Raw genomic sequence first — 12106 nt, forward strand, 5'->3', positions numbered from 1 at the left:
CGAAACGTTTTTTGTTTGTCTTATGAAAGGAAAAATTTATTTTGTTAATCGGTGTCTTAAGTTTAAAACAGTCGTGTTTATAGAATAATAGCGTTTGTGTTACAATTTAGAAAAATAAATTAATTGTATCGTTCCAAAGAAGGTTCAGAGAGATTGTATCATAGAATACAATCTCTATACGTTTTATCTATCCAAGTATAGAAATTAAAATACAATCATATTGTATGCCGTTAGAGTACGCCTAGATACCGTACAACGCAGTATATAAACACTTGAATTCTTTACCAGTAATTAATGTTAATAATTTGATATAAATACAAGCCACATATGCGAAGTTATTTCGCAAAAAGCGCTTTAACTTCACGAAAATATCTGCACATGCCTTCGTGAAACGTCAAGTGAGTTATCGGTCTTACATTTTTAACATTCAGCTTCACCTATGAATAAAAGTGGACCGTTTTTGGTTTATCGTCATTAGGATGAATGACGGCTGATTTGAAGCAACAAACCCATATGATAAAAGGACGTACAGATACAAAAGTATTTGTTTCGTCAAGCAAACTAGATTAGCTGTTTCTATCTCAAGTTTTCAAATGAATCACAGCAGTGGACGGTTGTTAATAATTATTCTCTGCCAACTTTTCTGCACAATTTTACTATATTTTAGAAAATTATGCTAATCAAAGAACGATTAGCATCAGGAGATGTTATATTAAGCATTTAGCTAAAATGATAATGCTTGATAGAGTTATGTCGATTTCATAGGATTAATGATAAGAATCTGTTTGTCTACATTTCATGGCGTTACTATAAATAAGCTATTAACACTGTTATGCTAATAATTCATAACTTTTTTGTTATTGTCTGTGGGAAATTAATCTTGTCCTTCTGCACCGGCTCTCGAAATCTTCATTTTTTATGGTCGAACATATATATATATATAACTATCAATTTTATTAATTTTGATAAATATGCTTATTTTATTATCAGCTAACCACGACTGTTAGTTAATACTTTAATATTAAAATGAAGCTATCATAAATTACTCTACATCAAAACCAGATGGGCTATTGTCACATAATTCAACCACTTCAGTGACCTATGAGTAAGACGATCTTTAGTTGTTGACTGGCCATGTTCCGGTATTATTTTTTAACTTACGCAGCCTATGTAACTTCCAAAATGTGATTAAAACAAATCTTTCACGTGTTGTGTGTAACACACTACTTACTGATATTACTACAAAAAACATAATATTATCATTACTGAATCAGTCAACTTCCACTTATTTAAACTACTTCCTTCTGCTATAGTTCTCTCTTGATGTACATGTTGTTAAAATTCCTTGATACTTTATCCAGCTTTCGAATAGGGCAAGTTTCAGATTTCATCTTTTATGTTCGACAGTTTTTTTCAGACTTGAATTTACATTTATATTCTGAATTAACTGTAACTCTTTTACAGTCAATAGTTCTTGCCCGGGTATTCTGATATTTAAAAGATTTTCTGTATATTTAGTTTTACTTCTAAAACTATAGGATGATGTAATTCCTTGGCTGTGAGCAGAACAAGTTATAGCCAATCTAAGATATCAACTATTTTTTAATTTAATTACCTCATTTCGATGAGGAAACCGATTTATATTTCATTTAGGGTATAGTATCAGTAAGATAAGTTCATCCTTTACACATAAGATAGTGAAGTTTCTGGTGTATTAATTTTGTAAAAATAAAATTATGCTATAAATTCGGTTAACGTAAAATGTATTCTTTAAACGTTGAAGGGTGAAAACTATGGCAATATGAAATCACTTCCTTACTACCCACGATTGGCAAAAACGAACAGCAAATCGGCTGAATCATCATTTTATAGATCGATACAATCATTCCTTAAAACTGATTTTAAAATTTATTTCTCCATTATCTGCTTTCCCCAAAATACAGTGGAATGAAAGCAAATTGTATAGTTTTAATTATATTACAAAGTTATCGGTTACTTAGATTATGGAGGTAATTTCCTTTCAGTTTTTTCTGTCTGTTCCTTTTAAAGGTATCTCTATAAACACTCACAGTGCATCCTTTACTGCGGTTGTCTTTACTTCAGTTTATGTGTAATAATTTGATGTGACAATTTTTCTTATGTTTTTGGAGATGTAAAGCATGAACTCAATTTTCCACCTGCGGCTACAAACAATACTTGTACCAACTTAGAAAACTCAGTCCCACTATTTCCAACTGTAAATGATAATAGTAGTTACTGATTCTGAATTCTAGAATTGTGATGTAACCTTTCAGTTCCTGTATTTTGAAGCGTAGAAGATCTTATTTTGGTATGTATCAAAGAATTAGTAATGTTTACCATTGTTTAGGACACTTTTCTAATTACCTGGTCATGCAATTCAAATTTCTGGTATAATAAATATTTTATAGTCAGATAATCATTTCTATAGACACGTGTGTTTGATGTTCCATTTTCTTGTTTAATTTAGGATAATCATCTGTGGTAGCATATCCATATCTTTATAAGATATCGTCGAACTTGCGTCGAATAGTTCTAAATTAATCCTTTCTGTAAGATCCTTACTGAACATAAGATAGCAGGATTTGTCATATGAAATGACGTCATATTTTCCGAATCACTCTCATCGAAACTAACACGACAACTTACGTCAAAAGATTTCTCAAACGATATTAGTCCTTCTCGTAATCAAACTATTAATCGGACATACTGTGAATATGGTATATCTCCGAAAATTATCCACTTATCTCCTGATAATATGAAATAGCTTTCTTCAATAAGAAAAATTCCAGTTTTATTTTTTACTGGTGAAATGCTACTTTTTGTGCCGCCAGGTTTCCATTCACCCGTAGGATAATGATCGTAGTAAAACTGCAGATATGTCGTCAAGTAAAACATATGAAGACAAATGTCTCAAGACCCACACACTCACATGTATATATAGCATATTTAATAATGTTTATACACATCCTATATTGTCTACTTAATCATACTTAGAACTACGCATATGTCTTAACATTGTTAAAACATTCTTGCACACCAAGTGTTTCTTCACTGGAGCAAACAATAACTCTATTAACGTCATTTTAGGATTATGTGGAACTACTTAGGAAGGAATTTCACTCGTCTCCTTGAAGGGGTTAGGATTACTTCTGATTGAGTTGGTACAGGACCACGTGTACCTGGTTATAATAAGAGGGAACAGTATCAGCTTACTTCGTTATAGATGTTTTTATTTACTCTCCTCGGGTAAAAAGACGTTGACGTAACTTAACACTCTATACGAAGGAACATCTATTTCAAAATTTCCATAATCTAATATATGGTATTAACGTCCTCTAAGTTTTAGTTTCTATTTCGGCTTCACTTATCTCTTCATCACCATTTAATAAATCTAGTTTATTCGAATCATTTGATTCGAACATTTTTCTTTTTTGTCATCAACTGGTTTTCATCAGTCACATATTCGTTCTGATAGAGTTTCCTTTCTTCAGTTGCTTTAATATGTAAACGTGTACCAACTGTTTTCATAGTTTCTTGGTATTTCCTTTCTTAACAATAGCGGTATATAACAGTAGTTTATCTTTTAATTTTATATCATTAGTTTTCGCCTTTTTACATCATTGTTTCTCCTTATGTTCAGAAGCTTTGGTCAAATGTTTAATAGTTAACTTAAAAGCTGGCTGCATTCTCTGTAATAGCTCAATCCACCCAAATATAAAGTAAGTCTTATTGACCAAAACCACCGAAATATAAAGTAGGTCTTATTAACCGAAACCACCGAATTACAAGTTGGTCTTATTAACCAAATCCACGAAATACAATTAGTTCAGTCTTGTAATCATAATCTACTGCATGATTACATAATTTAGGGGGTCATTATCTCTTGTATAGGTAGCATTACATCTCCACCATGTAAGAAAAAGAACGAACTTTCAAGAGAAGACGAATTTTCATTACTTTTGTAATAAATGAACCAGCTCTTTTCAAGTTTTATTATCTTTCTCACAGAATTGAAAGATCATATTTAGCAACGTTCTGTTCAATATTTCTGCTAATGCAGTAGCAGCTGGATAAAAAGTAACTATTTCTGTTTTATTCACACCTTACAATTGATAAATATCTATTATTAACTTGGAAAGGAGGTTACTATTTCTATCCGTCAGTAAGTACTGGAGTACACTGTGTCGAGCTAATATGTTATTTACAAGTGTTTCAGCAATGGTTCCCGCTTATGAACAGGCAAGTATATTGTCTCGATATATCTAGTTGAATAGAATGCGACGACAAACACATATTTTTCTCCGCTGTATAAAGTAAGTAATGAACCAAAAAATATCCATATCTACTATCTGAGATGGTGTGGATAAACTTGGCACTTTTTGGAATGGAATGTTTTTATAATATGGACGTGTCTTCCGTTTGTAACATTTCATGCACTAAGCTTTCTTGTAATGTGACTGAGTGATTTACATCAGCTTTTCCTAACTATCTACTGTGATAAGTGATAGGATGTTCTTTTCTGTTTTCATCTAATTGTAATATTGCCGTATCTATAGCTTAGCGTGAAGTATCTGTGTTTATGATAACTTTTTACTAACATCTAAGTAGCTTAAAAAGGATGATTTAATACAGCGTCTTCTAATTTCTCGAATGTTCCTTGTCTTTTATCTGCTCACATAACTTCTGCTTCCTTCATAGTTAGCTTAGTTTCAGGTTTTGCCAATAACTTAAAATGTAGAATAAATCTTCTATAAAGTCCTACCAATGCACGGATACCTTACGTTTTAGTATCACGTGTTACAGCGTCTGTGGTTACCAAACGACCTGGATATTCTATTTCTTTATCAAGAACTGACATTTGATTGATTTAACCTTTGAAGTTTCTTCTCGTAACCTATCAAATACACGTTTCAGTCTTTCTAAGTGTTCTTCTATAGTCGTGGCGAACACTATAACGTCTTAGAAGTAATATAAACTGTCTCAGTATTCTAGATGTCATGATACGATATACATTAATCTCTGTAATGTTGAAGGAGTATTACATAAACAAAAGAACATTCTGTTGAACTGATATTTACTGGAAGGTAAGACAAAAGCAGTTTGAGCTTTATCTTTTATTATTACCTACCAGTACCCACTTTGAAATCAATAGATGAAAAGTATTTAATATTCCCCAACCTTTCTAAAGTTTTTCTGTAAATTACGCAACAGATAAATATCTTTAACTGTAACAACATTCACCAATTTAAAACATGAACTTTATGTTCTTCATAGGAACTTATACAACCGGAAATGCATGCGGACTGATACCGTCATCTGCTACTCCTTCTAAAAGCACATCTTTCACACAATTTTATAATTGAAACAAGTGTTTCGCTGGCACTCTATGAGGTCTCTGTGATATAAATTTATTGTTATTTAAACCTATTATGTGTTTAACCTTCTTTGTACGACCAGGGTCACTTGTCATACAAATAACCTCTATATTTTTTTAATAATGTTATTACGCCTTCTTTATATTTTCTTACATATTTCCTAAGAAATAATTCCCTATTTATTTTATTCTGTTGAGTCCGATGTTTGATATTCCTCACATTATGCTGTACTACTGCAGATAATGTTTCTCTGTTAGTGACCTTGACTACTATTACGTGGTTAGGAAGAATTTCTTTTATTTCACATTTTCTTTCATGTAAACGTTCACTAGTTTATTACAACATTATTGCTAAATTAATTAATACAAATAGTATGAACAATCTGAGTGGCAGTTGTACATTGATTGCACCAAAAAAAGTATAAAAGGTGTTCTTCCCAGTCATAACATATGTATTTGGTCCTGTTGATTATCTTGTAGAGTTGACAGTCAAGTTATAAAACGTTTTCAAGTTTCTCTGTCAACGGGCCGGTAAAGCATGAATACTAGATAAGTAAACAATGGCTACACACAGTCAGCTAATTTTTAAGTTAATACATAAAAGAGAGACCACAAGATGTAGTTTTCAAAATAAAAGACGAATATTTTCCCAAAAAATATAGATAAATGAAGATATATATTCAATTGTTACCAATGTTCTCCTTTTTTCTTAAGTTTCTTCATATTTTTCTTCAGAAACATAATAATAAAAAATATTATTTGTGATAAAAGGAATAATAAATTGATCTGAATAAGAGTTATTTTTTCCCCGATTTGTGAACAATTTCTACGAGATAGAAAAAAATAAATATTAATTTCGTAATCTGCGTGTCTGAATTATGGAAAATTTTTTTTAAACCAAAATAATTTGTATGTAATTTAAGTTATGAGGTTTATTAATATTGTAAAACATGTAACGAACAGAAATGAAAACTCCATTCGAAGTGATATTATTGGACCACACAATGACGTGACTATAACAGATCTATTTTAGCCTTTAATTAACTAATCCTCTAAGTGAGTTTATTGAATATGAAGTAAGATTGGTTACAGGCGAAGCTTTCTTTGCTAATGCAGTTTTTTATTTGATACCATGGAATCTACTTTTATTTTAGCAAATGAAAGCAGTGGCGGTAAAACTAATTAAATTCACTATTGATGCTTTCGTGCCATCTACAGTCAGAAATCATTATTAGAAGAAAATTTATTATAATCTTCGATTAAAATCTTCTGAGTGGACAAACACAAACACAAAAACAATCTTTTCTGTTTTCCTTTTATGCTGTTTGAATCACACTAGATGTCACTATATTACAGAAAATTAGAAAGAATAAAACTTAAATTTATAGATTTCTCCATATTTGGCAATTCCAGTCCCAATATAAAGTGTTTCTATTGACCTATTTTCGTCGTTTCTTTTACAACAATTAACCCAAACAGTGTAGAAGAAGGAGCCCATTGACTTTAGTTTACGTTGACAGTTTCATATTTCCTGCATGGTTACAGTTTTACTGTGATATAGGAAAACAGTGTGATAATTTATTGGGAAGTTTGAAGAGATTCATCAAAACTGTTAAAACTCAAACGGTTTTATTATATTCACTAAGTTCTGATTTAATGAGCCAATGGGGAGCAGAATATGATAATATATCTAGTGATTAATATTGCTAATTGAGAATAAAATTTATACATATTGTCAGCCGTAATACAGACAACACAATGTAGACAATATGTCATAAGACTAATTTTGTAAAAATAAGATGGTTTAGTAATAATTATTCTATTTTTACATCGTTCGAAGTCACATACTCTACGTCGGTAGTTCCCAACCTTTTTTTTATGCCCCGCCCCCCAAAAAAAATTAATATGTCCTCGCATCCTTTACAGTGATTATTTATTTAAGAATAAAGGTGAAGGTGGCCTTTGTATCTCCCACCCTCTGGAACGCTATATCGCACCCCAGGTTGGGAACCACTACTATAAGTGGACATTCTACACATTTCAACATATCTTCCTCTGTCATTTCCACAGTTAGACAGTAAAGACTTTCTTTCATAACAGATTTTTTATCAGACACTATGACATCTAGCGACCTATTTTTATTTTAACAAATGAAAGCAGTAGCTATCAACCTAATAAAGTTCACAATTGATGCTTTACTAAGTTTACTTCGTCTACGGTCAGAAATCATTATATTAAATTAAAATCTCATTACTCGAGAGACATATACTGTTTGAGTAAAACTAGATGGCGCTATATTACAGAAACATTTGGACAGGAAACTTACATTAATCAAATTAAATTTTTGGCAATTCCAATCGCAACTGAAATATTTTTATTGATCTATTTTCATCGTTTCCTTTTTTATTAGTTATTTGAAACAGTATAGAGGAACGAACTTATTGACTTCACTTTACGTTAACAGATTTTCTGCATTTTTAATGTTTTATTGTGATATAGGAAAACAATATGACATTTTATTGTCGAGTTTAATAAGATTCATCAAAACTGTTAAAGTCAAAAATTTTATTATTGTATTCAGTAGCTTCTGATCTTATCAACCAATGGAGATCAGAACTTGATAATTAATCCATTGATTAACAGAGCTTATTTAGAATAAGAATCTGTACTCCTTAACAGCCATAATATCCCATAAGATCTAGCTTGTTTCTAAACAAGCTAATAATATTAAATAATCATGATCAATAAAATATCACAATAAAAAAGTGAATAAAATGAAAAACTGATAAACATTAAAACATTCATTTATACTTGACTTGAGACATTAGTGTTGGACCTATTACATTGTTAACCGTAACATTTTCTGAATAGTTCTCCAGAGATTTTCAACAAGTAGAAGTGTTTATCATAATAGTATTACAAACCACACTATATGTGTATAATATCTATTGCTGAATGCATGTTTCTGTTTAGACTGGCTTAAATACGGCAAATATTGTTTGCAAAATACTATTTAAGTTAGTCATTTTATACAACATAACTTATGGACATCATAAATTTAATATATTACAGACATTATAATAAACAAAGTTAGTGAAACTAACCTGAAAAAAATAATGGAACGTACCAATGACTTGGAAAAATGACAGTACAAGGTATCAAACATTTGAATTGATTTCAAATCAGTTTATTCATTCCTAAACAGCTGTCAAGTTAAACAATAATGTGAATAAAGGAACTTGTTTAATGAGAACAAGAGTTGTTAATCATACATGCTGCACCAACAAGGAAAAACTGTTATGATATCAGTACCTTTCAATAGAAAATAGCGTTAGGAAAGTTTATTTATATTCAGTTGTGTGTGTTTGTTTGTATTATAGCAAAGTCACTTCGGGCGATCTGCTATGTCCACCGTTCATTCAAATGTTTCTTCTATGAAACATAGAGCATTAAGAAAATAGGAAATAATTATTGGATGCACCGTGGAACGTATAATTTAAGTAAAATGTAAACCTTACACCTAATGCAGCCATAAATGAACTCAGTTTGAAAGTTTCCCATAACATAATGTAGCTGTACGTAACCTAAACTTAATATGAGTGTTGTAAAAAATCAATAATAATAAAGTGTAAAATATAAAACAAATTATGGTTTTCACTTAAACTAAACAAGATCGTAAGGAAAAGAAACAAATAACTCTGTATGTTACTTTTCGACGAAGTTACGATGCAAACAGCATCATGATTATTTGCCATGATTTCGGACTTTGGAAGGATATCAGTCCCGAAAAGAAATTAAAAATATTTATATAAAATTAATAACCTTGATTTGTGATTTAAATTTGTTTCTTCCTAAATCTGACGAAAAAACCAATTATAAGGTATGACTTTTGCATAATTTAAAACTAATTAGTAGCAATATAGGTTATAACAGCTTCGTATTTCAGATCTAAGGGCTTCAGTATGAGAGCGTCATATCACCACATTACGCAAATATGAAAAATTGGAGAATGCTTTGAACATAACCAACTAACTAAAAGCTGATACCAACGTCTTTCACCGTATCGCAGTCCAATGAAGACGAGGACGGTGGTAAGTGTTCTACAGTTTATTCTATAATATAATTATCGGTTATACTGTAACACAACTCACCGAAGACAATTAGTTGTATTTGTTGCATGGTATAATTTCAGTATGAGAAGAGACACTTCTCTCCGCACAATAATATGAGATAATTAGATCCAATTTAATTACTGTTCATAGGAGTATGTGTTTGTTTGTGTGTTTTTCTTGTAGCAATGCCACATTGGGCTATCAGCCGAGTACACTGAAAAGAATCGAACCCCTGAGTTAAGCTTGGATATCCGTAGACTTGATAAAATAGCTGTTCTCTGATTTGTCACATGTAATTACGTCATATTTTCACAGCCACTGTCGTCGAAACTAACATGACTCCATACGACAAAAGATTTATCGAACAATATTAGTTCTTCTCGTAATACAACTATTAATCAAACATACTATGGAAACGATATATAATCAAAAATTATCCACTTATCTCCTGATAGTATAAAATCACCTTTTTCTATAAAAATCATCCCCGTTTTCTTTCTCACTGGAGGCCCGGTATGGCCTAGCGCGTTAAGCCGTGCGCTTCCTAATCTGAGGGGTGCGGGTTCGCGCCCGAGTCGCGCCAAACATGCTCGCCCTCCCAGTCGTGGGGTGCGTTATAAAGTTACGGTCAATCCCACTATTCGTTGGTAAAAGAGTAGCCCAAGAGTTGGCGGTGGGTGGTGATGACTAGCTGCCTTCCCTCTAGTCTTACACTGCTAAATTAGGGACGGCTAGCACAGATAGTCCTCGAGTAGTTTTGTGCCAAATTCCAAAAAACAAACAAACAAACAAAAAATTCTCACTGGTACCATACTCTGTGCCGCCATGTTTCCACTCATCCATTGGGTAATGACCATAGTAAACCTATAGATGTATTTACTACTAAAACATATTAATACACGTGTATTACAATCATATATGTATATAACATATACAACAATGTTTATACACATACCCTTTTGTCTACTTGGAATTACAACTACGAACATGGTTTTGCATGTTAAAAAATACTAGCACACCACATGTTTCTTCACTGGAATTAACATTAATTCTATTAGGTTGAGGAATAATTCGTGAGCGTTTTTTAAATAATTTGATTCAAGTATTACATGCAAGACTATACAATACTTCAATGCATGAACACATGACACCCAAAACATTTATTATGATACTTTATTTCATGTAATACCTAGGTATATAGTATGCATTGTTTTAAACGAAATTGCAAGAAATTAAATGCGAAAAGCAGATGGTGTCGAAAATGCTTGATTTTGTCCACTTGACAGTCCATTTAATGAGCTGAAAATGAAAGCAAAAATTAAATACATATGAAAATCAAACACACCATCTATTAGAGCAAAAAATTATCCACCAAATTACATTAAATATTTTGCGAAAGCGTTTCATTTATGAATATATTTGTTTAACTTGAAAAAACGCTCACGAATTATTCCTCAACCCAATATTATTGTCAATTTTGCGTCTTCATTCAGCTATATATGGATGAAATTTCAGTGGTCATTTTGTAGGGTTAAGGATTTCTTCTAGTTGAGATGGTATAAGAGCAAGTGATTTGCTGTTATAATCATGGGTAACAGTATCAGCTTACGTCGTTATAGATGTTCTTTACATACTGTACAGGGACGAAGACGTTACATGAAATTCTTTGCATAGAATCATCTATCTCAACATTTCCATAATTTAATATGTGGTATTAACGTCTTCTATGTTAAATAGAATCTATCAATCTCGATTTCACTCATCTCTTCATCGTCATAAGATAAATATAGTTTATTCGAATCATCAGAATGGACTAAATATTTTCTTTTTTTATCTGCAATCTGGATTTTACGAGTCATATATTCGTAGTGATAGAGTTTTATTTCCTTGTCTTGAAATCATAATTTACAGCATGATTAAATAGTTTTGGGGTCATTATCTCTTGTAAAGACAGCATTACATCTCTACCATGTGGTAGAAAGAACGGACTTTCCAGAGTAGACTCATTTTCAGCACTTATGTAATAAATGAACTAGCTTTTCCTACGTTTTCTGATCGTTCTCACAGTATTGAGAGATCGTATCCAGCAACGTTCTGTTGAATCTTTCTACTATTAAGGTAACATTTCGAAGAAAAGCACTTGTTTCAGTTTTCTGGGCACTTAAGAATTGAAAAATATCTTTTATTAACATGGAAACAAAGTTGCTATCTCTATTCCACAGTAAGTACTGGGGTACAACGTGCAAGCACACATGCTACTTATAAACTCATTATTATTTTGTTTACTAATCACATGATTTTATTCGTACTTCTAATTCATCCTCATTTTCGGTTTTAATTTCTCCAGTTTTGTTAATAGTCTTTTCACTTATGTTTCTTCAGTTTCAGTGCCTTTTACCTCAGTGCTTTCTGACTATTATCTGTGCAATCAAAATCTGTTTCCTTTTTATTTAGCTGATTTACAAATTTTGCACACAACTCAAAATATGGTATAAACCTATGATAAAGTCTTAGAAATGCACGAATGTCTAACTTTTTAGTTTACACCAACTGTGGTTACTAAATGATATTATATTTCTTTTATCAAGAACTGACATTT

This window comes from Tachypleus tridentatus, chromosome 9 (assembly GCF_004210375.1).
Source record: "Tachypleus tridentatus isolate NWPU-2018 chromosome 9, ASM421037v1, whole genome shotgun sequence".
Classification (NCBI taxonomy): Eukaryota; Metazoa; Arthropoda; class Merostomata; order Xiphosura; family Limulidae; genus Tachypleus; species Tachypleus tridentatus.